This window comes from Delphinus delphis, chromosome 3 (genome assembly GCF_949987515.2).
Source record: "Delphinus delphis chromosome 3, mDelDel1.2, whole genome shotgun sequence".
NCBI classification, from domain to species: domain Eukaryota; kingdom Metazoa; phylum Chordata; class Mammalia; order Artiodactyla; family Delphinidae; genus Delphinus; species Delphinus delphis.
Window position 1 is genome coordinate 152584335 of NC_082685.1, and position 24857 is coordinate 152609191.

The 24857-nt window shown below is 35.2% G+C and overlaps 1 protein-coding gene and 1 long non-coding RNA gene across 3 annotated transcripts in view; one reads left to right on the top strand and one right to left on the bottom strand.

Annotated features, from left to right (window-relative positions):
- The window catches only part of LOC132423660 (uncharacterized), a 77709-nt gene extending 60933 nt beyond the window's left edge, over window positions 1–16776 (bottom strand). The window contains exons 1-2 of the long non-coding RNA XR_009519025.1: window positions 16585–16776; window positions 6709–6835 (exon numbers count right to left, since the gene is read on the bottom strand). This is a non-coding gene — a long non-coding RNA (uncharacterized lncRNA). The remainder of the gene's footprint in view (window positions 1–6708; window positions 6836–16584) is intronic.
- Window positions 16777–16931: 155 nt separating this feature from the next.
- LOC132423657 (cadherin-10) overlaps window positions 16932–24857 on the top strand; it is a 189045-nt gene continuing 181119 nt past the window's right edge. For both annotated transcript variants that reach the window (XM_060009642.1, XM_060009643.1), the window contains exon 1: window positions 16932–17067. The gene's annotated coding sequence lies outside the window, so the exon portion shown is untranslated. The remainder of the gene's footprint in view (window positions 17068–24857) is intronic.

The window sequence follows — 24857 nt, forward strand, 5'->3', positions numbered from 1 at the left end:
ACTGATTGAGATTAGCAAGCATATTCTGAAAGCAGCACTGTTATGCACTGATGAGGAAGATTGCCGGGCTCATTCCCATAAAACTTTTAATGATTCAAATATGTTGTCAGGCTGTTGTAATTTTTTAAGTTGTATTTTACTGTGGTAAGAACACTCAACATAAGATCTACACTCAACAAATTTTTAAGTGTGTAATACACTATTGTTGACTATAGGTACAATGTAGTACGGCAGATCTCTAGAGCTTATTCATTTTGCAAAACTGGAACTTTATTCCTGTTGAATAGAAACCCCCCATTTCTCCCTCCTCTTGCCTCTGGCAACCACCATTCTACATGTACTTCTATGTATTTGGCTATTCTAGATACCTCAGATAAGTACTTATCTTTCTGTGACAGGCTTATTTCACTTAGCATAGCGTCCTCCAGGTTCGTCTATGGTGGCACATTTTGCAGAATTTTTTTCTTTTTAAAGTCATAATAATATTCCATTGTACCTTTATACCATTTTTATTGGTATCCATTCATCTGTTGATGGACATTTAGGTTGTTTCTACTTCTTAGCTATGGTGCATAGTGATGGAATGTGGGGATGCTGATATCTTTTTGATATCCTGATTTCAATTCTTTTGAATATATACCCGGAAGTGGGATTGTTGGCTCATATGGTACTCTTTTAATTTTATGAGGAACCTCCATACTATTTTCCATAGCAGCTGTTGTATTTTTAAAGCATTAAAATTGCAGAAATAATACAGATTGAGATAGGGACATTTTTTTCCCTTCATTTTATAGATGAGGAAACAGAGGTAGAGGAAGTTTAAGTCACTTGCACAATGTCAAACACCCACTGAGTGACAGAGCCCTAAAGCTAAGAACTACTGCACACATCCTCTAATGTAAGGTAGTATGGTGAAACATTTCACCTGTTTTCGCATCGATAAGATAAACTCTAATCACCACCATTGTATTGCTATCATTGATCCCAAGATGACAGAAAAAAGAGACATGGAAAAATAACATACAGGATTCTGCATAACGTAGTTAGCTTTCCAGATATACTGAGATTGATATCGTATCTCCCAAACAAACATATCTCAGCTCAGACATTATCAATTAAGCACCAAAGACACATATAAATGCTTCAATCAAAATAGGCCTTTCTAAATGAAACCATGCTTAGTCCACCAGACAGACCCAATCAGTGTCTACATTAAATCAAAATTTGTGTAACTCAGGACTAAAATCCTGTGGAGTTTTTTCAAAAGCTGTTAAAAATGTTATTTAACATTTTGAAAAAAAAAAGTTGACTGCTTTTTTAAAAATTTCAAGTAGTTGTTGTGTTCTTTCGTTGATACAGCCCCACATATAAAAGCTGGTATATTTTAAAGCAGCAAAACATAGCTTTATATAGCATTACATTTTCTACATATTGTGTTATTTTATATAATCTCTTCAGTCCCTTAAAAGTGTTATTGAGTGAGTAAGTGGTTGTTTGGCAGTTTTACATTTATAATTGACCAGTAATGAAAATTTAAATAAGAGAAAAAATATAAAATGTTGTCAGATGGTGATCAATTTATAGTGGAATTTTTCCATGTAAAGTTCTATAAATGAAACAATATTTGGAAGAGTTATCTTAGAAGAAATTTTTCCTGAGTGCATGCATATGGAGCGTTTTCCAAATTGCCTTTGTTAAAACTTTACTCAGAACAAATATTTAAAAATTTTATTGGTATTAACCCTTCAGAAAATGAGTAGGACTTTTATTATGACAATAATATTGAGTACACAAACACCTAGAAATAACTCTATGCTTGAATATGGGTCTGCTATAAGAATATGGTACTGAATAATAATTTCATGTAAGTCTCTTTAATTCCTAACTTTGTGTGGGTTTTAAAAACTGAAACATAGGGAAAACAAACAAACAAACAAAAACAAACATTCCCAAGCTTGAACTAATAATCTCCCACAGGTCTTTTTTTTTTTTGCGGCACGCGGGCCCTCACTGTTGTGGCCTCTCCCGTTGCGGAGCACAGGCTCCGGACGCGCAGGCCCAGCGGCCATGGCTCACGGGCCCAGCCACTCCGCGGCAGGTGGGATCCTCCCGGACCGGGGCACGAACCCGCGTCCCCTGCACCAGCAGGCGGACTCCCAACCACTGCGCCACCAGGGAAGCCCCTCCCACAGGTCTTAATTATAGTTCCTACCTTCATTCACTCCAACACATTAGAAACTTTCAGAACCTAGATTTAGATGAGGTTTCTTAGGAAAGCAGTGCAAGTAAAGAAACTAGAATCAAACACCCTTGGCCACTTTCCAGTTTATACATGAAAAATAGAGGCCACTGGCCTCTTAAACACTTTGTTTTTGTTGTTTGTGAGTTTGCTTTTTTTGGAAAAAAAAGATATATTACCTTAAGATAAAACTCTGTACTTTTTTTGTTTCTTTATGGACTTATTATTCTGTGCCATACTGTACTTTTTGTAGATAAAAATATAAAAACTTCTTTAGGGAATTGAAACATACCCTGCACCAAAAATAATATTTCAAAACTCTATTTCAGGGAAAAATTATCATGATGAAAGCTTCTTTCTAATCTACATTGACCCATGTGCCTTAACCTTTGTCAGGTAAGTTACAGCCTACAGAGCCACAATAATTCTACAGAGTACATAAAAACTGGTTTTCCAATTGGTGAGGTCACATTAAATCAAAACACAAACGCCGAGGTCATTTGTTTGATTTCTACTGTCCTATTAATTCCATCCATCAGCCATAGTTTGGTACCCTAACCTTGGAAAGTGAGCTTGAAAACATGAATATTTATTTTCTTAGATTTTGGGAATGAGGTAAACGTTAAGTGTGCAAATAGATCACCAGTCTTTTATGTAAAAAAACGATAGAGATAAAACTGCAAAGTCTGCAAAGGGGGTTGATGAGGAGTATCGCTCAAAGGACTCTACATAAGAGTGCATTATTGTCACACACACGTGCTCTTGAAGATTTAATCCTCTGCTTCAAACATGCAACTCCAAGCTGGCAAGTGCCTTAGACCCAAAGGCCATGTGATTTAGTGTGCTTCTAATTCTGTGGTAGCATGCACAAGAATAAATAAGTGCTTAAGTATCCAGTCGTTTGACAGGTCTTGACTTTGCTAAAAATCAGCATTTTAGTCTCATGCAAGAATTAATATTTTTCTGACACCTCTTACTCAACTCTCAAACAATGATTTTGGAGAGGCTCACTCCCAAGTTTGCCACTCGACCTACGGTTTTATGAATTAGTGAGTTAGTTAACAATTAATATGTTACAAAACAGGTCATATAATGTAGTCAAAGAATAAAAGTTAAAAGAAAAAGTCATCATGCAGGAAATCAGAGAATATTTAAATAGCACAATTAGTCCATTCTCAAAAGACATCAGAAAAATTTTGTTGAGTTAAAGTGATAGACAAATACTAAGATAAAAACTGGTGATTTGACTTATAATTAAAAGACCTTATAACAAATGTATGGAATAAATTAAAATTAGTAACTTTGTGATTTAATTTGGTGAAAAAAAAAGGCCTATACAGAACAATCATTAATTAAACATTTGGAAAGCAAACCTGGACATTTTAATTTTGACATCACTAAATTTTATTTGCAGGAAAAGGAAAAAAAAATTCTGTTGACTAACAATTATCTTAAGGTGGATGACATTGTGGTCTGCCTTGCATGGCTGTTGATCACATCTCACATTAATTTTTAAAAAACAATCAGATTAATGAAAGCTATTCTGGGTTGGTATATTTTTAGATTATTTCAATAAATTAGCAGAATAGTAACTTAATTCTACTATTTTTAAAATTCTGAATTTTGTAGAATATCTATGTTTTATCCTGAAACAGAAAGAGGTATTATTTTTGGTAAAAATTATATTTTTATATTTAGACAAAAATTAGTGAACATATTTTATTATTATGTTATTAATTCAGTACCTAGGTCATGACTCAGCTGGTACTAATATTTATTATAAACTATTTGTTATTTAATAGAATATTCTTTTTTTCCATCTATGTGTTGCTCTTCACACTATATACTTATAAGAATTTACCCACATGTGTATGCTTACATGACATCATCAAAGTTCAGTGAATACAGGAACACATATAAGCCTGAAGAAGGCTCACATGCCCAGGTAGGGAAGAATATATATATATTTTTTTTCTTTAAGAATATCTAAACTCTTGGTAATACTTCAGATACTTGATGATAATCTACAAAATATATAATCAAAATAATTTCATTACCTGTCATTAAAATTATTTTCTCAACTGATGATTTAATGGGTGTTTATGTTGATCAGTAAATGTTTAAAAATACTACTTTGCTAAAATATAGTGAGAGATATGCACATTTCAGTTACATTGAAGTAAATCTTATTTTGTGTACAATTTTTAATTTCATATCTACATGTTTAGGTACTTCATATGGGTCTGGAGAGAGTTTATTATTGAGATCTACTTTTCAACAATTGGCAATTCTTGTAGATGTTTTAATTAAATACAAATTACTTTCAACTTTATTCTTCTTAATTCACTGTTTAATATTAAGTATACAAATCTATGCCTACCATTCCTAGTACAATGTTTTTGTAATATATGATGCTGACATTTTTGAATTCATGAAAATGATAGTAGTTATTTTTAATTTTTGAAACCTATCACCTAATAGAACAAAAGTGCTCATTCCCACATCCTAGCACCTGGGAACCAATTGCAATGGCTAAGAAAATCAAAGAGTAGAACTTTGTAATTGTGAAATTTCATCTCAATGAATTTGCATATACCTTCAAAATATCATTTTTATTTCGATTTTCAAATTAGGTTTTATCTAGAAAATACTCAAATGAAAAATGTATAATTTTCAGGATGGTTAGGAAGATAGGTAAGCAAAAAACGCTGAAGCTATGAATTTTCAGGTGAGCAACACAGAAGTGGTGCATCCAGCATGAAAATATTAATGGTCTCTTCTAAAGTATTATTTATTCTGAAAATTTTAAATTAATGAAAACTGAGCAAATAACTGAGCAATAATAGTCATGTGTGATATTGAAGGCAGAGAAAAAGACAGGTAACTACAACATATGTGAGGTGTGGAGAAGAAATGTTTAAAAATCACAAAACAGACAACCAAACCAATACTTCGGTTGGTTCCAAATCTACTTTTCCCTCAGTTCTCATCTCAGGATGGCGATTCTATTTGGCAGCCAGAGTCATCCCTCTCTTATTTTTCCTAACACTAATATGTAATTCATCATCAAGTCCTATCATATTTATCTTTATAGTATATACAAAATATAACTGTTCCTCCATGATATCATCATCTTCTACTTGAACATCATCGAAGTCTCTTTTTTGGTCTCTCAGCTTGACCAGTCCTACTCTTCCCCTTCCTTCAGTCTGTTCTCCATGGTGTGATCAAAATGACCCATTTTAAAATCTAAATCAGATGATGCTTTTCCTCTGCCCCAAACCTGCAAAAGCTCCCTATCTCAGTTAGAATAAAATGCCTGGATGTAACCAGCCCCACAAGGCTGACTCCTTGATGCCAGCACTCATCTCATTACAGAATTATTTACTTTCAATTTACTGCTTTTCAGTCCTGATGGTCTCTATGCTATTCTTCAAATAACTGAGCAAGTTTCTGCCTCTGGGCATTTGCATTTGCTGTTCCCTCTGCCTAGTGAGTTCTTCCCACATGTAGGCAGATGGCTGGTTTTGCTTCATTCACTTCTGCTCAAGCATCACATCATCAAAGACTCCTTTTCTAACAGTGTTGTGCGAAAAGGCATATACTTACCAATCTCTCTCGATCTCCTGTATTAGGTTTCTATTTCTCCTAGAACTAAGTACGTCAAATTTGGTGACTTAAATGACATAAATTTATTATCTTACAGTTCTGTAGGTTAGCATTCCCACACGAGTCTCACTAGACTAAAATCAAGATGTCAACAAGCTTTGTGTTCCTTTCTCTCTAGGATAGACTCTGTTCTCCTGTGTTTTCTAGCTTCCAGAGACTGACCACATTCCTTGGCTCCTCCGTCCTCTCATACCACCGTCTCACTGATACCCTTCTATTTTCACATCGCTTTTTGAGATGAGAAATGTTCTCTGCTTTTAAAGGTTCGTGAAATTATATTGAGTCTGCCAGAATCATACAGGATAAACATTTCATTTCAAGATCTTTAACTTAAACATATCTGCAAAGTCCCTTTTACTATGTAAGGTAATATATTCACAAATTTCAAATATTGGATTGTGGACATCTTTGGGTGCCATTCTTTTGTCTACCGTCTCTCTTTACCCGCTTTATTTTTACCTATAGCACTTATCACCATCTTTGGCATTAGTATATGCTTGTTTATTTGCTTACTTTCTTTCTCCCCTTACTTGAATGCAAGTTTCTTGAGACGAACCTTTCTATATTTTCTTTACTGCTCTATCCCTAAGTCCTAGAATAGTCCCTGGGATACTAGAGGCATTACAGAAATATTTGTTCAATGAATAAATAAGTCAGGTGCATTTAATAACTAAAATAGATACTTATGAGCAGGAATAGTAGATTTGATTTTGAAATTAAGAAATATTACTAAACAAATCTGTGATTTCATTTGAATATAAGAACAGAATTTGCAGGTATAGTGAAATAATATGTCTTACGTTTTCATCATAGCCGTCTGTCAGCAAAGGACCACTTCTTCCATGACCATCCAAGGAGTGGTAGGTTAAGTATATAAAAATGAACAAATCTCATATTGAAAGTTTGTTACCAGATGACACTTTAATTCTGTAAAAAAAACAAAACACACAATAGCATATTAACCGCTAAGCTAGATGGTACCCCGAAGATTCCAAAGTGGGTAGGTGGTAGGGTCACTGGAGAAAACAATGAAGTCTAAACATTTCGTACGAAGAGTACTGCACATCAATGTCTTTTCTTTGAAAAGTGTTAACACATATTAAAATAATTATCATCTGAAGTTATTCCCTTTGGCTACGGTCATAAATCTATCTCAAATTTTATCATTTAACTTTTGATTACATTTTATTTTTTGAGGAATTGCATATAAAATGTTATATTTTTGAGGGATTGCATGTAAACAAAAACTACTTATTTATTTCTATGGGCTTCAAAAACGGGGGCTTGTAATCTTATTTGCACTGTACATGGTAAGCTAATAAGAACACAGAGGATAAAAGGTAATAATATCGTAAGATAGATTTTCAAAGCTCTAATAATTGATATCTGGAATGTATTTCTCTTTATGATATCAAATAGCCATTTATATGTGACTGTATATTGTGCTAAATTTGAATCCATCCACATGTTTTGTATGGTTCACCTAGCTGTTTCAATACTGCTAATATAATATAATATAATTCAATACTGCTAATATAATATAATTCAATACTGCTAATATAATATAATATAATTCACAAAGATTGAAATTTTTTACCTGCATGTGGTTATCAATTTCATAAATATTTTAGTGGCTTCTATTTATGTATAATTTTCTCCCTTAACAACAAAAGAAAAGGAGAATTAATTAAAGGACAGAATATATTGATCAGAGAGACAAAGACAGAGATACTTAAGAATGTATGTAGAATTTTAATACTAAATGCCAGGATTAAACCGTTATTTTAGCTTAGTCCACTTTATCCTACATCCTGGTTTAATGAGGGGGAACAGCCCCTTGTTGTGGTGACAACCACCTGTTCCAAGCTAGGACCAGAAGCCTCCAGTGATGAAGCCAAGCTTGGAGGCCTCCCTATCCTAGGGCTTTGATTCAAACTCAGTTCTTTCCCACTTCTGGGTCCCTGCATATGCTCCTCAGTTCAGATCTTCTCTCCTTGCTGCTGTCCTCTCCCAACCCCAGTGTAAGATATAGGAGCTGAAAACATCTAGATTGATTAATACTGGACTGACCAGGAACTTATTCAAAAAAATGTCAATAGGTCTGGACGACTTACGAAGGGGGATGTTTGCGAGAGAGAGGAAAAGGCAGCTCCGGATTAAGATACAGGAAGGAATTCTTTTTGATAAATAAAAAAAAGTAATAATGTTTAAACATACTTTGATGATTATGATACTATAAGTCTCATGTCTGTACAAACACTTTAAAACTTTTTGGGTTATTATGATGCTATTAGATATGAGTTAATGTTGAAAGTCACGGATAGTTCTGCATCATAAATCTTCCCCCCTGTTTTGGAATTCTATGTTTAGCACTACTTATTTTGTTAAATGATGTTGTTCTCTTGTTTTTCTTAAATACTGATTACTTTATTTGTACTTTTCAGAAAAGCCCTTTTACTATACTAGAATGATGACAAATAACAAAAATAAAGTTGATATAGAACACACTTAAAAAATTTCCACTCCTGGAGCAGTATTTACAGAAACCAACTAAGGAATTTCACAAGTGATCATTCTTTTGCTTTGATTTATTTTGTTTCTTAAATTTATTTATTTTTGTCTGCATTGGGTCTTCACTGCTGCGTGCGGGCTTTCTCTAGTTGCGGTGAGTGGGGGCTATTTGTCTCTGTGGTGCTCCGGCTTCTCCTTACGGTGGCTTCTCTTGTTGTGGAGCACGGGATCTAGGTGCGCAGGCTTCAATAGCTGTGGCACGTGGGCTCAGTAGTTGTGGTGCACAGGCTTAGGTGCTCCATGGCATGTGGGATCTTCCTGGACCGGGCTCGAACCCATGTCCCCTGCATTGGCAGGCAGATTCGTAACCACTGCACCACCAGGGAAATCCCTATTTCTTAATTTAATATTTAAACTAGGCAGTAATTGAATTGCTAATAATTTTAACAAATCAGCTAGAAATTGATTTTGTATTTTTTGCAAAGAATTTGAATCATTTGCATTAATTAAGTTAGGATAAAAAATGCAAAATGTTAAGCAACTGTACGTAGCTTGAGATCTTGTATCTAGCTGAATAGCTGCAGTATCAGTTAAATGAAGAAATTTATGAAATATAAACCTTTATCTAAAAATAAAACTCTTCTCTTGAGGGTGCATTTATTTTGGCCCTTGGTCTAACTGTCGGCTGTATCAGATTGTGTTTAAAGAAATCTAAATACTTGATAAATCTTGGTGACTTTTCAGCCAAAGGATATCTTGATGCAGGGACCATGATATCAAAATTAAATAAATCTTTACATAAAATTAAACAATGGTGTAGTCACTATATAAATGACTTGCACCAACACAGATTCTTTTTCTCCATGATTTTCTTAAAATACATGTGGTTCAATAGGTGTTGTTTTGCTTTTGTTTTTGTGTTGTTTTGCTTTTGTTTTTGATTTGTTTTGCTTGTGCTGAAAAGTGGTTGAAAAGTTGGCAAAGATTAAAGTACTTTTGCACGGGCTACATTGTAGGAGTTGAAGTGTGTTTTGCTCTATTTCAATGACCTATATAGCATGAGCAAGATGTTCTTAGGGCAACAAAAAGGATACATATATGCATAATATGTCTGGTAAATGAGGAATCCATTGTTGTAGTGGTTACATATATCTGCAGTAAGGAAACTACTTTGGCCAATTAGGTGCCAGGAGGGCATGATTTAAGTGTTACCAGGCAACACACACAATGATTTCTTCTAACAGTCACTGGAGTAAAGGGCATTCCATCATGTTTCTAATTCCACCTCAAGCCTCAACCTCATCTAGGAAACTTCTTTGACCCTCTTCCTAGCCCCTCCCCAGTTAGGTCAAGACCCTTATGAGATGCAATAGAATGGTGTCTTCTTTCACAGTACTTATCATGGTGAATAATAATATAATCATTTATGAAATTAAATAATTATTCTTTTCTCCTACTAGAGAGTGAGCTCTGTGCAGTTGAGAGCTAAGTGAGCTATTGATTACATCACATCCCCAGTGATGAGCAAAATGTATGACGCATTGTAGCAGCTAAATAAGTAGCTGGAAAATGAATAACTGAATACAAGGATGAATGAAACTTTACCTACTCATATCATTGAGGCCTGATGCCAGTGACTTGACACTAGAGATCAGATGTTATAGAGTCAAGCCCAGCTTAACAGGAGTCAAATACACTTTATTGTCCTTGTTTACTATTGACAAATAGATTTATCGATGTGTTTGTCTGTTAAATGTCAACACTGATTACTGTTCAAAGACTCACCTATCATGGGAACTTTTCAGTCTATGAATGACATCATAATGCATTAGTATTATAAGTAGTTCAGCTACAAAATCATGGGTTCCAGAGCAAAATGAAAATGTGGAACCCCTTGTTCAAAAATTACTAAGAAACTCAAGACTGCACCAGCAGTACATTAAACCAGGAGTGGGCTCCTTCTGAGCATGGGGCCCTGTGTGACTACACAGGATGCAGGCCCACAAAGCCAGCCCTATCTATAAGGAAGAAGATATTTTCAGTTTCCTTTAGTTTTGGAATCTATGAAACTCCTCCTCCTTCCCCTGTTTCCTCTCCTCGTTTCATTACCTCTAGCTCTTCCATATTATCACATGAAGGATTACACAGGACTGAGCGTAATCCCAAGAGGGTATCGGGTAAGAACAGACATTTGCATGCCAAGCAAGCTACCATCATCACTGGAGATTGTAAGAAAGGAGTTCAGAACCCCTCCTTCTTCTGTTTGTTCTCCTGGTAATTCTGGTGGGACTCTGTTTAATCAACATGCTGCTGGGATAGAGTATCATCGCCAGGCATTTTCACTGCTGTCCTCCCTCTAACATGTTGACTGCTGAAATTAAAACCAAAACTGACATTTATAGGAGTTGTAACACTATATTTTGGAAGCCCGAGAGTAACTACTTCCACATTCATCACACACTTGGCAAATTCCCCCTTCTTTCCCTTCATTTACTTTCGTGTATCACTTGTCTTCATTTCTGTCTCTCTCATTAGACGGTTACGTCCTCATTTAGCCGGGATCATGATTATAGCTCTCCCCTACAATCTCATAAATAGCACAATGTTTTGCAGTGCTTCTGCATGTAATATATATGTGTTAAAAATAATGAGTGACTGCATAAACAGTTCTCTCAATTGTAAATCGTGAGTTTTAAGTTGGGGTTTCTTCCTTTCCTAGATTGCTTTACAGCAACTGTAGGCCAGTGAGTCTCAGATTTCAGCTCTCAGGATCAATTTGAGACATCTGAAAACACAGAGTGCTGACCACCCCCTTAGTTTCTGAGTCAGTAGGTCTGAGAAGATGAGAATCTGCATTTATAACAAGGTTTCAGATGATGCTAATGTTGTTGGTCCATAGACTGCATTTGTGAACATTGTTCCACACATTTAAAGAAAACATTACTACTTTTCCTGCAGTTCTATTGAGATATAATTGACATACAGCACTGTCTAAGTTTAAGGTGTAGGGCATAATGATGTGATTTACATACATCATGAAATGATTAGCATATTAAGTCTGATGAACCTCCATCATCTCATGTAGATGCAAAATTAAAGAAAGAGAAAAAAGTATTTTTTCTTGTGATGAGAACACAGGATTTACTCTCTCAACTTTCATATATAACACAGAGCAGTGTTAATTATATTTATCATGTTATACATTACACATCCCTAATACTTATTTATCTTATAAATGAAAGTTTTTACAGAAAAAAAATATTCAGTGATACTTGCTAAAGCATGGTAAGGAAGTCTTTATTCAAAGGGGTCATCGAGATGGGTATAGGGACCACTGCAGTGGGGTCTGCGATGGAGTAGAAAGGTTGGGCTTAACTCTGAATACAGCATGGGTAAGCGGGAATTATAGCCAAGGAGCAGGATGGGGCCAGTGGATGGAAAATTACTGATAGGAAACATCAGCGGTAAGGGGGGATTCTGGTTAAATTGACCTAATCAGACTCTTGCTAAAGGCAGAACAGAGTAATCAGACATCACCTGGGGGATGATAGAGCATGAGGAACTTGATCAAAAATTGAAGGTGATCAGATATTGAGGGTGGGGATTTTAATTAAATTGACTCAGCGGGATTCTTGCTAAAATTGAACAATGCAGAGTTGAACATGGAAGTCCAAATGTCAGGCCTAGTTGTAAAAGAGTTCAGGGGAGCCTGAGTAAAGTTTGATCAATGAGGGACTCTTTGTCACAGGCCACATATTTGGTTCTATAGGTTGAATGCCCAGTTATGTGAAGAATTTTCCTAAAGACTAGGGTGACCACATGCTGCAAATAGGTGAGTTTCCAGCTGACATTTCTCATTGGAACAACAAATAATAATCTGGGGAGACAATTTTCCATGTGTCTCTCTCAGATTTTTGTACTAAACTCCCTTTTCTTTGAGCTATCTCTTTAAAGACATGTGTATAGAAACACCCTTGAATGATGAGTTATTGTTTCCAGCAGGGTGGAGGGATTTGCATGTTTTTCAATAACGTAAACATAATATCTCCCTTTGGAGTTCAGGCAGTTTTGTTCACAATCCATTATATAAAAAGCAGTGCTGGGCTTCCCTGGTGGCGCAGTGGTTGAGAGTCCGCCTGCCGATGCAGGGGACATGGGTTCGTGCCCCGGTCTGGGAACATCACACATGCCGCGGAGCGGCTGGGCCCGTGAGCCATGGCCGCTGAGCCTGCGCGTCCGGAGCCTGTGCTCCGCAACGGGAGAGGCCACAACAGTGAGAGGCCCGCGTACCGCCAAAAAAAAAAAAGCAGTGCTCCCTAACCTTGGTGTCCCTCAGTTACAATGCAAACCCACTGCCTGTGCAACATCCACCTGCCCATCTCAGGCATTGCCCAAATGAGATGTGGAGACCAAGAACATGGACACAGATATGATAGCCATGCTGCTTCCGTTGCCTTTAGTCTCTGACTTAGGAGTCTCATGTCTTCTGCCAACATCTTCTCTCTTAAAATATTTCATTCCTCCTCTTCCTTTCCTTCACTTATTATTTGTCAATAAATGTTAATTTTGTGACATTTTACCCTACACGTAAGCTATCAAATTAGCTGTGAGCTTGATTCAAAAAGAAAAGACAAGAAAAGAAAAAAATGCATGTGAAATTAACTTGCTTCTAAAAAAAAAAAAAAAAGAAAAAGGAACCCTGGAAAGGTAGCTGAGAAGCTGTTGTTTTAAAACAAGTATGTAGCTGTTTAGCAGGTGACACCTTAAGGATTGATGCTTATTGTTTAGCAACAGTGAGACAACTTTTAGGCATATAATTCCACATGGAATGGAAGGTTGTTTTAGTTAACTGATTTTAACCAAATTGGGTCTTTTACATTTGCAATGAAGAGGGTCAGCCTTCAGAGGGTCCCTTATTATAATGACAGCATGCTCTTCAATTTCTTGAGTGTTTTATTACTATAGTAAGGCATTTTCTGTGCAATTTCACATTTAGTTTTTAAATTATGGAAATATATTTTTTAAAGTTTTCATCAGCTTTTATTTGCTTATAATGGTCATGTGGCCTTTCCTTACATCGAGGGACACTTTTGTGAGGCGCTGACCCATTTGTCCCATTTATACAGAGTTTACTGTTCCTTTTTCTGACTTTCCATGGGGTAACATTTCCTAACATTCGTGACCATAGGGAAGATTTACCTAATGCGCAGGACTAGTTTACGTAAGATTTCCAGAGAAAACAAAAGAAATAGAGAAATTTGCAGAATCCCAAGTTAAACCATGTATAGAGTGAAACAGACAAGGAACTGAAAAATGATATTGCTTAATAAAACAAAAATTATCAGAAGCTTTAATTTTTAGCCAACATTTCGTTTATACTTTAATTTTTATTACTAAAGCTTTTACTCAACAGGATACCATACGAGTCTCTCTTGCACAAGGAGGGCATTAAGAAAAATGGGATACATTTTAATGCACTCGTTCAAATTCTCTGTCTCTGTCTCTCTCATATCTGTATCTACACATTCTGAATTTTAGGATACATGGATGTTTTGTTTACTATTTACTTAATACATATCTGATCATAAAACAGAAAATGCAATAACTGGTGATACCACTGTTTCATACTTCAAAGTTTTTAAATGCTAGTAAAATTTATATTGCATGGATACCATTCTGTAACATTATAACAAAATTTTAATTTTAAACAGAACAAAATTTTGTTTTTTCTCTTAAAACTAATAAAATATGCTGCTATATGATACATAGATATGGTGACACTACCGCTATTTTTATCCAATTCTGTCATCTTCTCTAATAGTATGAGTGGTTTTAGCTGGGCAAATAGCTTTCCAGAGTAAATACTACATTTCCAAGCATCCCTTGAAACAATTTGTGGCCAAGTGTCTCATTTCCAGCTAAGGAAACCATAGAAGATTCTAATGAAAGAGGGCATCCTTTCCTTCTTTATTTTATTCCTCTTTCTAGAAAGTGGATGTGGGGGTGATTGCTATTATATCATATATGTGAGTTCAACTCCTCAGGACTAGGAGAAAAGGAACCATCAAGAGAAAAGGAACCCAAGTTTCTGATGACTACACAGAGCACAGAAATCATATCAATTCCGAAATTTATGCAAGAGAAGAGTAAACTTCTATCTCGTTAAAGAAAACTGTTATCAGTATTTGGGGAATACATCATTGCAACATGTATTTTCATTAGTAAAACAGCATTTTACATATGATATCAGCCTTTGGTTATTTTCTCAACTGGACCAATGAAAATGTAATATAAGCAACTCCTCATACTATACAGCCATTTATTCTGAAACTAACAACAAACATACAAAAATAATTAATCTAGTAAAGTGCCATCATACATGTATGCACCTGACCTGTTGCATTTAATTAAACGCTATACAATTTATATATAGACTATGACATTCTATAATTTCTCTTGACAACCAACTTTAATATGTCAATGGCAGTATTATATTGAACACATACATACATCATATTAACACAAATATATTACAGAAAAAAATGGAATATTTATTTTTATCCGATTCTAAAGTTAAGGTCCTCTGTTCAAAAGCAAAAACAAAAAAACTATGGGTAAGTGAACTAGAGACAAGTGTAAGAATTCTTGCTCTATTATCACACAACTTTAGTAGGGTGATCACAATTTTCCAGATGCCCTCATCTGGAAAATTGTTTCAAAAGGCTCTTTTGAGAGTTTCCCTGGTAGCGCAGTGGTTGGGAGTCCGCCTGCCGATGCAGGGGACACGGATTCGTGCCCCGGTCCAGGAAGATACCACATGCCACGGAGCGGCTAGGCCTGTGAGCCATGGCCGCTGAGCCTGCGCGTCCGGAGCCTGTGCTCCGCAACGGGAGAGGCCACAACAGTGAGAGGCCCGCGTACCGCAAAAAAAAAAAAAAAAAAAAAAAAAAGTCCCTTTTGGCTCTAAATATCATTTTGTTGAACCGAAATATTTGATATTTTAAAATATTAAACTAGCTGGTAACATTGGTCATATAATAACCTTGCGTATACTAAAACTTATTTGAAATCTAATTTAGGATCCCCACACCCTTTTTCTCCCCCAGATTGAGTTGTCCCATTATGCTGATTATATACGGGGTCTGCTGGGGTTAGAATAATAAAATCGTCTACCAGGAGGTAGTATGACATCTCAGAAACAGTACTAAACTGGAATTATGACTATACATAATTATATATGTTATATATTTAATAAACATGTTTATATAAATATAAAATATAAATGTCATTCTAGTTTTAACTCTAGTTAGCTCTGTGACCTTAATTAAATCATTTAACATTTCTGAGCAGAATCATGTATTCTAAAAAAGTTACTATCTTCATAATTCCTCCTCCAGCTTTACGATTATATTTATAGTATATTATTATTTTATGGCATGTTTATGTAATTTATTTATTTAAAAAGGAATCTACATGTAGCCAGAAAAATATAAGGACGCTCATTATTTTGTGGAGCTATACTGACATCCTTTGGTAAGATTTTGGTTCATTCCAACTTAATGTAGAGATAAATAGGGAGATGAACAGTTAGATGGTTAAGTAAACAGAACCACCCAAATGTATTTATTACCTCCCCCCTCCCCCCCGCCCCCCACACGTTTGGGCATGACAGTTAAGTTTCCGAGAAAAAAAGTTAAAAGAAAAAAAAAAGAAAGATGCTGTTACGCCCCAAATTTAAATATTTTAATAGGGTTAATTGAATATTTACATTATGAATAAAATAGTTTATCTATAAAATATAAAAAGGCAAAGCAGGTAAGATTAAGCAGACGAGACTGGCTCACGGACATCCCCAAACGATGAGCAAGGTATGTTCTAGTATGAAAATAAGCAACAAAAATAAGGTGTTTGGAGAATCAAAGAAAGAAAGTTCCCTGAAAGCAAAAATAAATCATTTAAACCGCACCAAAAATCACTCTGGTAACGTGTCAGATCTCGTTGCAGTGTGACTTGGCACTCGGTTCATGTATTTCGGTAGTCTGGCGTAAGGATGGTGCCCGAATAGATATATCAGATGAAGAAGTATCTATTAAAAGGAATTGCAAGAAGCAGTCCTGTTCTGAGATTGTATTACGGACACAGCCGGATTAGATTGGGTTGATTACCTTAGCCTTGAAACAGAGAGTCTTTCTGCCCTGCGGGGGAGGGGACGCCTTTCATCCAAAGCTCTCCTCTGCGCTGCGCCCTCCCCTCGCATTCACTTGCAAATCGCTGTGTGCTTGCAAAAGCCAGCACTTCTAACCTTCCCATGGCGAGTGCTGCAGCTCTATCAGCAGAACCTTTCTCTCCGAGTGAGGAAGGGTTTTCCCCCCCTCCTTCCTTTTCTTTTCTTTTCTTTTCTTTCTTTTTGCTCCCTTAATCAGAAGCACTGAATGAAAGCCAATCAGAGAGAGCTCGCCCCCGTTTTTTTCGGTTCCCTGCCGTCCAGAGTTAAAAGTGATGCTGAGAGAAAGCTTGAGTTAGATTGAAGTAGAATCAGTGATAGAAAATAACAGCCGAAAACAAACAAAAAGGGGACATAGTGACAATTTCTCCAGGGTTATTTTGGCTGGAACCAACTTCCATTATCCAGAAGCTGATAAAAAAAGGTAGGAAGACTTCATCTCGCTCTCTCTCTCTCTGTCAATCTCTCTCTCTTTTTTTCCCCCTAACTCCCTTAAGGTCTCTTATTTTCTTTCCCTGGGGGAAAATGTTTGTTTTTAAGTTGTATTCAGCAGTTATTTTCAAATAATTATCTTTAATACATAGAAAATTACTAAGCATAAAACTATATATTGTATTCTAGAAACAACTGCTTTGAATATCTGAAGAGGTAATCTAAAACTGGATAAATTACATATTATGCTCAACAGTGGGTCATTATGTTAGAGTTTATGAATTCATTCACTGTGAGCAAATGCTAAAAATATATTATGGAGTGTAATTTGTCACGCTCATACTTGTTCATCTTAATTTTTAAAAATCCGTTGAAAAGAACATTGTTGCTATGAACTCTATCACCGAACATTACTTTGCATTCCATATGAATGGGTCCACTCTGCACTTATTTATAGTCGTAGTTCATTGTAAGTTCAATATAAGGAGAAATGACAGGCAGAAGACAGATGCCTTGAACCTGTCAATGGTCACTAAGCATCTACATAAATAAGATAGATTGGCATTTATCAGAAATAGAATAGGCATAATTCCTAGATTCGCATTTTGTATCTGAGTCAGAAGTATGAGAGGGGAAAGATGAAGAGGGGAGATTAAATGCATGTAGTCAGCAGTTGCAGTATTTATTGTCTCTGCTGCAATAAAATCCATATTTTATGTGGTGTTAAATTAATGCAGCACATTGCAAGACTAAATGCATGTCCCCAACAAGTAACTATTGATAGCCCTGTAAGTGTGGGAAAAAGCGGTAGTCTGAAAGTGTTTTTATGCCACTGCAATAAAAACCTACCATCTTCTTATCATTAAAAAGGGGGAGTCTACAGGTGCAGTCACAGGCAAACGTCATTTTAGAATTGACCTCTTGTCTTTTGCTTCCAAAAAGCAGATCTGTTTCCTATAATTGTTGTTCTTCATTCCAGTAAGAGCTTCTGTTATCCAAAAGGGCACATGCATTACTCTCAGCTGTTTGGAGATGCATGCTTTTTTCTTGCTGTGTTTTTCTTGAAGGATCTATATTAAAAATAATCTGTCCCTCTGATGCTGACAACTGGTATACTTCAATATATATGTTAGTAGAGTTTCTCCCTCCATAGCATCCCCCTGTCTATCCTGCTTTAAAATGTGGCTACAAGAGCTTCTCTGTGGTGAATAACACTTGGCAAGAGTGTGCTCATTTTTTAGGTCTGGTATGGTGAGGATTTTTAATTAGTAGAACTTTCAGGAAAACATTATGTCATGGACAAGAGCTCTAGGTTCATTTTTAGTTAAAGTATGAAGAAAATAGGAAGAGGTCTGTGTCATAGGGAAATAGGTAAATGGTAAATTGCATAGATAATCTGCTTGCCCCCCTTCCCCGTAGCATAGTAAAGGTGGCACATACGTATTCAATGTGTAATGCATAAGGAAAGAGTGGTTTATTGGTGGGCGGGTGTGGAGCAAAGGTGTTAGAAAGTGCACAAATCTAAGCAGAGTGTGTTTGTGGCTTAGGAACACATCAAATACAAATCCATTCTCATGATGAAAACAAAGAAATGCTTCTTTCATTTGCTTTCACTTTTTTTTTTTTGGATGTGTTTTTAAAGTGTGAGTCAACGTCTGCTTTCATTAAATCAGATACTTCTTTGGTTTCAAATACTTGCTGCTAACATATTGACTTCCCTTGTGAATGTGTATGCCTTCCCTGACTCCAATCAAAGCATAGAATTCCATACACTTAGACGCCTGAAAAAGGAAAAAAAAGAGAGAAAAAAAGACCCAGGGACATAGGAGAGGCGCACATAACCTGTATGACATCCGTATGCACATGTATATGTGTGGTTAGATTGCTTGCTACCTGGTTAATGCTTCAGGTGATATTCCTACATGTTTATAGAACCTAGCTGTTTGTTGATAAGAACAGTACTATACAGGTATTGAATTTAATATTGTTCTGTTACACTAAGATTTTCTTAAAGAAAAAAGGGATAGAAAAAAGGGATAGAAAATTGTTCTTCTGTTTAGCGAGATATGCATTTCTGGCACAATATTAAGAAAGTTAGTGTATCTGAAAGAGGTATGCTTTTTTTTTTTTTCCCGTGTTGAAAAAGAGAATATTTGAAACTGAAAGGTTAATTCCAACATGTGTGAACCCTGTTCAGAGTCTAGGATGCGTTTTTTGGTCTTCATTTAATTTCACATATAAACAAATGACTGAGACAGAGTATATATGATCTGGGAGTTTCTGGGCATATGACTTATTTCATATGTTTCTTAACCTACTTTGCAGCAAGTGATAGAACCAGTGCTCCTGGAATATGTTATTTTTATACCAAATCATTCCGCTAGGCTGCAGCACGGGAACAGCATTCGCTCTGACGATGCTGATTCAGCAGCAAAGTGAACAATATTTCTGTTAAATGTTATTATCAGAAATAGCATTGCAGAGTAAACAATTAGTACAAAGCGGGGCTGTAAAACCAACTACCTCTAGTCTAGCCCTTGGGTTTCAAAAGCATTGACCATAATATATTCTTATTTCTACCATGCAAATTACATTCTAATACTGTTGCCACACAGAAGTTCTCATAAAATACTGAAACAACAAAGTATTAAGTAGAGAAATAAAACTTATTTATGCCAGTCATAAGTAATTTTATACAGCTATTTGGTCTCCAGATTCCAGGTCTGTTTTTGAAAACTCAACTTCTGATTAAACTAAAGTATTATCTGGAATAGGGTTTCAGAAAAGTCACTTCACTAACCATATTATATTTAACAGTCATGCCTGAAATAGGCTGAAGTTAAAACCCAAGTAGCAAGAAAGGTGCCCTCATTCTTGTTAGGCTTATACTGAAAAATGGTGGCATAGATTAAGCCTTGTACTAGGTGTGTATTGTCCCTCTTATGAATATTTTGAAAAAATAATCAGAGTCCAAAGAATAGCATTATGAATTCATAGTTGAGAAATGAAAGTTAACATAAAAAAATCTTTTTCCTTTTCTTCACACTTAATTCGGACCAGTGAGTTCATGGAGAAAATTTTATTTTTTTCATAATTGCAATAACCTAAAATATGCAGATAGAAAAAAAGTTCTGAATTTAAGCATTTTTAAATCTGCCTTTTTTTTTCTAATTAAAGCATTTGAATTATGTCTACAGAGCAGTGATATAGCAATCCCTGCTTTTACCTCCAGTAAGTTCCACACTCAGAATTACAGATTTTTTTTGATCACACATCTGAATGAGAAAATTTCAAACAAGTCTACAAGGAATGCCTGTTTTCTAAGATAACAAAATCAGCTCAGGGTCACCTCTCTCCTCTTCCTTTCTTGTCCTAGAGCAGCTTCAGCTCACTTGATATTTTAGTATGAGACCGCAAGCCCTTTTATAATCCAGTTATGCTGTCTTTCTTAAGGGTATCTAAAACATGTGATGGCATTTTTGCCTTTGCCATACCTTCTTCGTCCAACTAACTCAAGAGGCAAACATAAGAAAATCATATCTATGACATTAAAAGTTGTAGATTTCTGGGAATGCATTATTTTAATGTAATATTGGCATTGATCGGTTAAAATAGTCTGAGTTTAAAAAAATGTTTCAGTATAACTTTTGATTAACTCTTTATTCTCAATGCAACTTCTCACAAAAAAGTAACTTGATTTTTTTTAAAGAATAAAGGTACTTTGTTTTCACCAGTCTTTTTACTTTTTCTCTCTTGCAATGTATGTGAATTTCTCTATATCACTAAGAGACATTTGTTAAATATTACCTGTTGGTGGTAATATTTAAAGAAAGGGATTTAAAGAAAGGGAAAACTGAAAATTGAGTAAGAACGAATAAAATAGAATTCCATTGTACTGCATTTTACGAAATAAAGTGTAGCGTTCCTTGAAAATAATGACTGTCTGTGGGAGGCTGAAGTACCTTCATATAGCAGTCCCTTATAGCAGAGGACATTATGTCCTTAGAGAGTTTGTCAGTAACATTATAAAGCACTTAACCAAACCATGTGATCTCAATTTGAAATCCACCCCCCACCACCACCCCCCGCCCCTGCTTTGTTCTTTTTAGAAAGAAGCCTTGATACTACATACTCTATATGATGCAGAAATATAAAGTTAAATAACATTTCCACTTTCCGGGCAGGATTAAGCAATAGGCTATAAGGTATCATACAACAACATTGCTTCATAACAGAAAATTCAGTATTAATGACATGTCTAAACATTTCAGAGGCCTGCTGACCTTCCTCCCTTCCTCTACCGCCCCCCACCTCCTTCTCCCTCTCTCATTCCTTCTCCCTTCCTTTCTTCTCCTCTTCTTCATTTATGACAATCACAGACGTCTTTGAATGAGTTTTCTCTTGTGCTTTTTTTATATTATCCTATATGAAATAATATTTCTGTAAATCTTGTGATGTTTATGGCCAGTATTCTATCATCTGCCACATTGTACATTGGATTGATTACATTATCCTTTGCATTACACCATAAAGTATATGAGAGTTCAGTTGACTAGAGCGTGTCCTTTCAAATGAAAGCAATTTTTATAAACATTATAACACCTAGGCTTTTAAGGAATTGAAATTGGCACCAAAGTAGTTTACTGCACTAGCAAGCAAAGTATGGGAATTCAGCATTTATTAGTGAAATGACTTCTCCTAAGTATCAGAATGTAGATGCATAGACATAAGTTATTATACTCAGTACATCAGTTATTGATTGGGAATCTTTTTTGGTTTACTGGAACAGAGAATATTGAAATAGTTTGACAGAGCCCTGATTTTAAACATACATTAAACATAAATTGTGTGTTTTCAGAAAGCAGTCTTTCATTAGACTTGTTGACTCTTCTTCGTTGCAAAATACAGATATTACCAGTGTGTAATCTAAAAATGTAAACTGATTTAAAATGAGCAAACGTCTATTCTAGATATTGTAGAGTAAAGAATTACATTGCTCCTACCTTGCTTCCAGTTGAAAATTTGGGAAACAAAAACCGTAACAATAATCAAGTCAAGCAGAACATGTGGGGAATTTAAATAACCAACAAACTGAATAAAGTCAATGTTTTAACTTGGGTTATTCTGGTAATTCTCTACAATGTTCGTATGGTAGTTATAAATACAAGAATTGAAGTTGAAATTTGGAAGAGTTAGATGAATAGATCAAGGGCAATCAACATATTTGCCTAGGTTATTGAGTGCATTTTTTGCATAATGCTAGTATCATAAGTTTCAAAAATGTGACTGATTCTCCTTTTTTATGTAACTCTACTCCTAATAAAATCAAGTTCAATCAATCCCATGTGAAAACCATGGTAACTTCTGGGATTTTTAAAAGTAAAGAATGTTTCCATAATTCTTGGATCAGACTTCAAATTTAGATGAAGTACCATAATGTTTCTGGATAATTTGACTTCTAAGTACCAGCTTTAAACTAATAGCCTCACATATAGGTTGACTTGAAAGCATTTGAACTATCTGAGGGACTTTAATAGTTTTGTGTTTACCATGTAAATCTAAATTTAATTATTTTATTTAAAATATTTGCTTTAAATAGACCAAAAATTTTAAATTTTATTCCTTCAAACTCATTGGTTTCAATCTATTGCTAATAAAATAAAGACTGTGAATTACTAATCTTTTCATACCAACAGTGTGATATTTATTTGCTTTTGCAATGACATAAAAAGAAAAGGAACCATTAGAATAAAACCAAGTGTATATCAACTTATTTAATCAAATAAGCAGCAATTGAGTACACAATGACTAACCATAGCCTAGTAAAATATAATATTTTGTTTTACTTCTTTCTGAAGCCTTCTAAGTTGGGGGTTCCTGCTCTGTAGTCTTGAACTGTATTTTGTCACCAGGGTGACTTTTTAATGTGTAGTGCACATTTATTCTGTCTGCATCTAGCTTCCTAAATTTGAATAAAATCCTTTCCCAGTGAGTAAGTACCTATGGAAAGTCTTGATTTCTTTATCCACTCCCTTCAACAAGGCTTCAGTGAGTCTTTTGGAGATTTGTTCAACATTGAATGCCAACCACAGGCAAATACTTAGAAACCCCTTCCCTTTCTCCTCTTCTTTTCCTTCTTCTTTTTTCCCCTGATTGAGTGAAGAACGGAGATTTATTATAGAATTTCTACATTTTAATCTACTGACCTAAAATTTCAACATTTTAACATACTGACCAAGGTTTTGGATGGATGCATCTGAAAGAGAACTACATTTTTCGAAGATTCTCTTCTGGCTACTGTGCCCTTTAAAATATGCCCTGATTTTTCAATATTTAACTAGATACTTCTACATAATCTTATCTTATTATCAATTTGTAAAATGTCACTATCTTGGGAAGAGACACTAGTAAGTATTTTCAATACTAAAAAAAAAAAGAAAAAAGACAAATACTGGGGGAATGAAATATCCCTAAAATCTAAGTTAAGAAAAATGGTTTCTTAGCTAGACTTATTTTCTTTGAGTTGGATTATCCTCCATAATTGAGTATGAAATCTGAACAAAGTAGGTGAAAAACATGTTTTCTATTTTAGGGCAAAGATATGTCAGTGTTAGGCATACAACCTCTGCTGAGCATCTAGACCCGTGGAGATGTGAAGTTAGAGAAATGGTGACCACAGACTTGTCTTTGACTTCAGAGCAAAGACATTAATTCACCACTTTTTAGGTAGGGGTTGGATCAAACCAGTTTCTAGGTATGTCCAAGATGAACAAAGTATGAATGAGAAGAGCCGCGTCTTTTCTAGAAGCAAACTGAAACATTGAATATAAACCACTGCTCCCCCAAAATCCTTATGGAAATGTTCGGCTTTTAATGGTGCTAATAAATTAAGATATGATAATGCAAAATTCACAATCATTGTGTTTTGATTTTAAGCTATCATGTATACCTACATATTTATTATTTTGCATGTGTTATATTTTTCGTTTGCTTTTTACTCAATAAATTTAAATGATCTCCTGGTATCTAAACAATCACTTGCTCAATTTTTTCTTAGCTTCTAATTAATTTTATTCATTTAGGGGGAGGTTCCTACGAGCCATTCCCTTAGTGCTACACCCAGAGATATAAGGATGTATCTAATATAAATTTTGTGCTTGAGAAGTGGTTTTAATGTGAGATATTCACAATTAAATATCATATGATTTATAATAGAAATATTAGTAGTTATGTTCTAAATATTTCAGTTATCACGGAAAAGTATTAAATTAGCAGAATGTCATTGGACAGTTACCTATTCCTCTGCCTAACACAGATTCTTCGGTTTTGATTTTCTATTATGTAAACTACCTATTATGTAAACTATTATGTAAAGAAACTTCTCACTATCTTGTTTAATTAAATCTTTCATTTTTCTATTCACTGTTCTTTAAATGCCTGCCATGAGCCAGACACTGTGCAAACAGCCAGATACGAGAATGAAGGGGGAGAAAGACAAAACAAAACAAAAACCTTTTCTGCAGTGAGGCATTAAATAATTAATCACATTACTTTTTATTATATTCTAGTTTTGATTAATACAAGAACGATGAGTATCAGGTAGTTTTAAAATGAGTAACATGAGGTTCTAATTTCACCTATTTTCATAAGCTGTATTATTGTATTCAAGGCCACATGACATCGTTCAAGAACCTATCAAAATGAGTTAGCAGATTAGTTTAAGATGCATATTTATTCAGTCAGTGTTCAGTCAGTGGGGGCCCGAGGGTGGATTCTGAATTG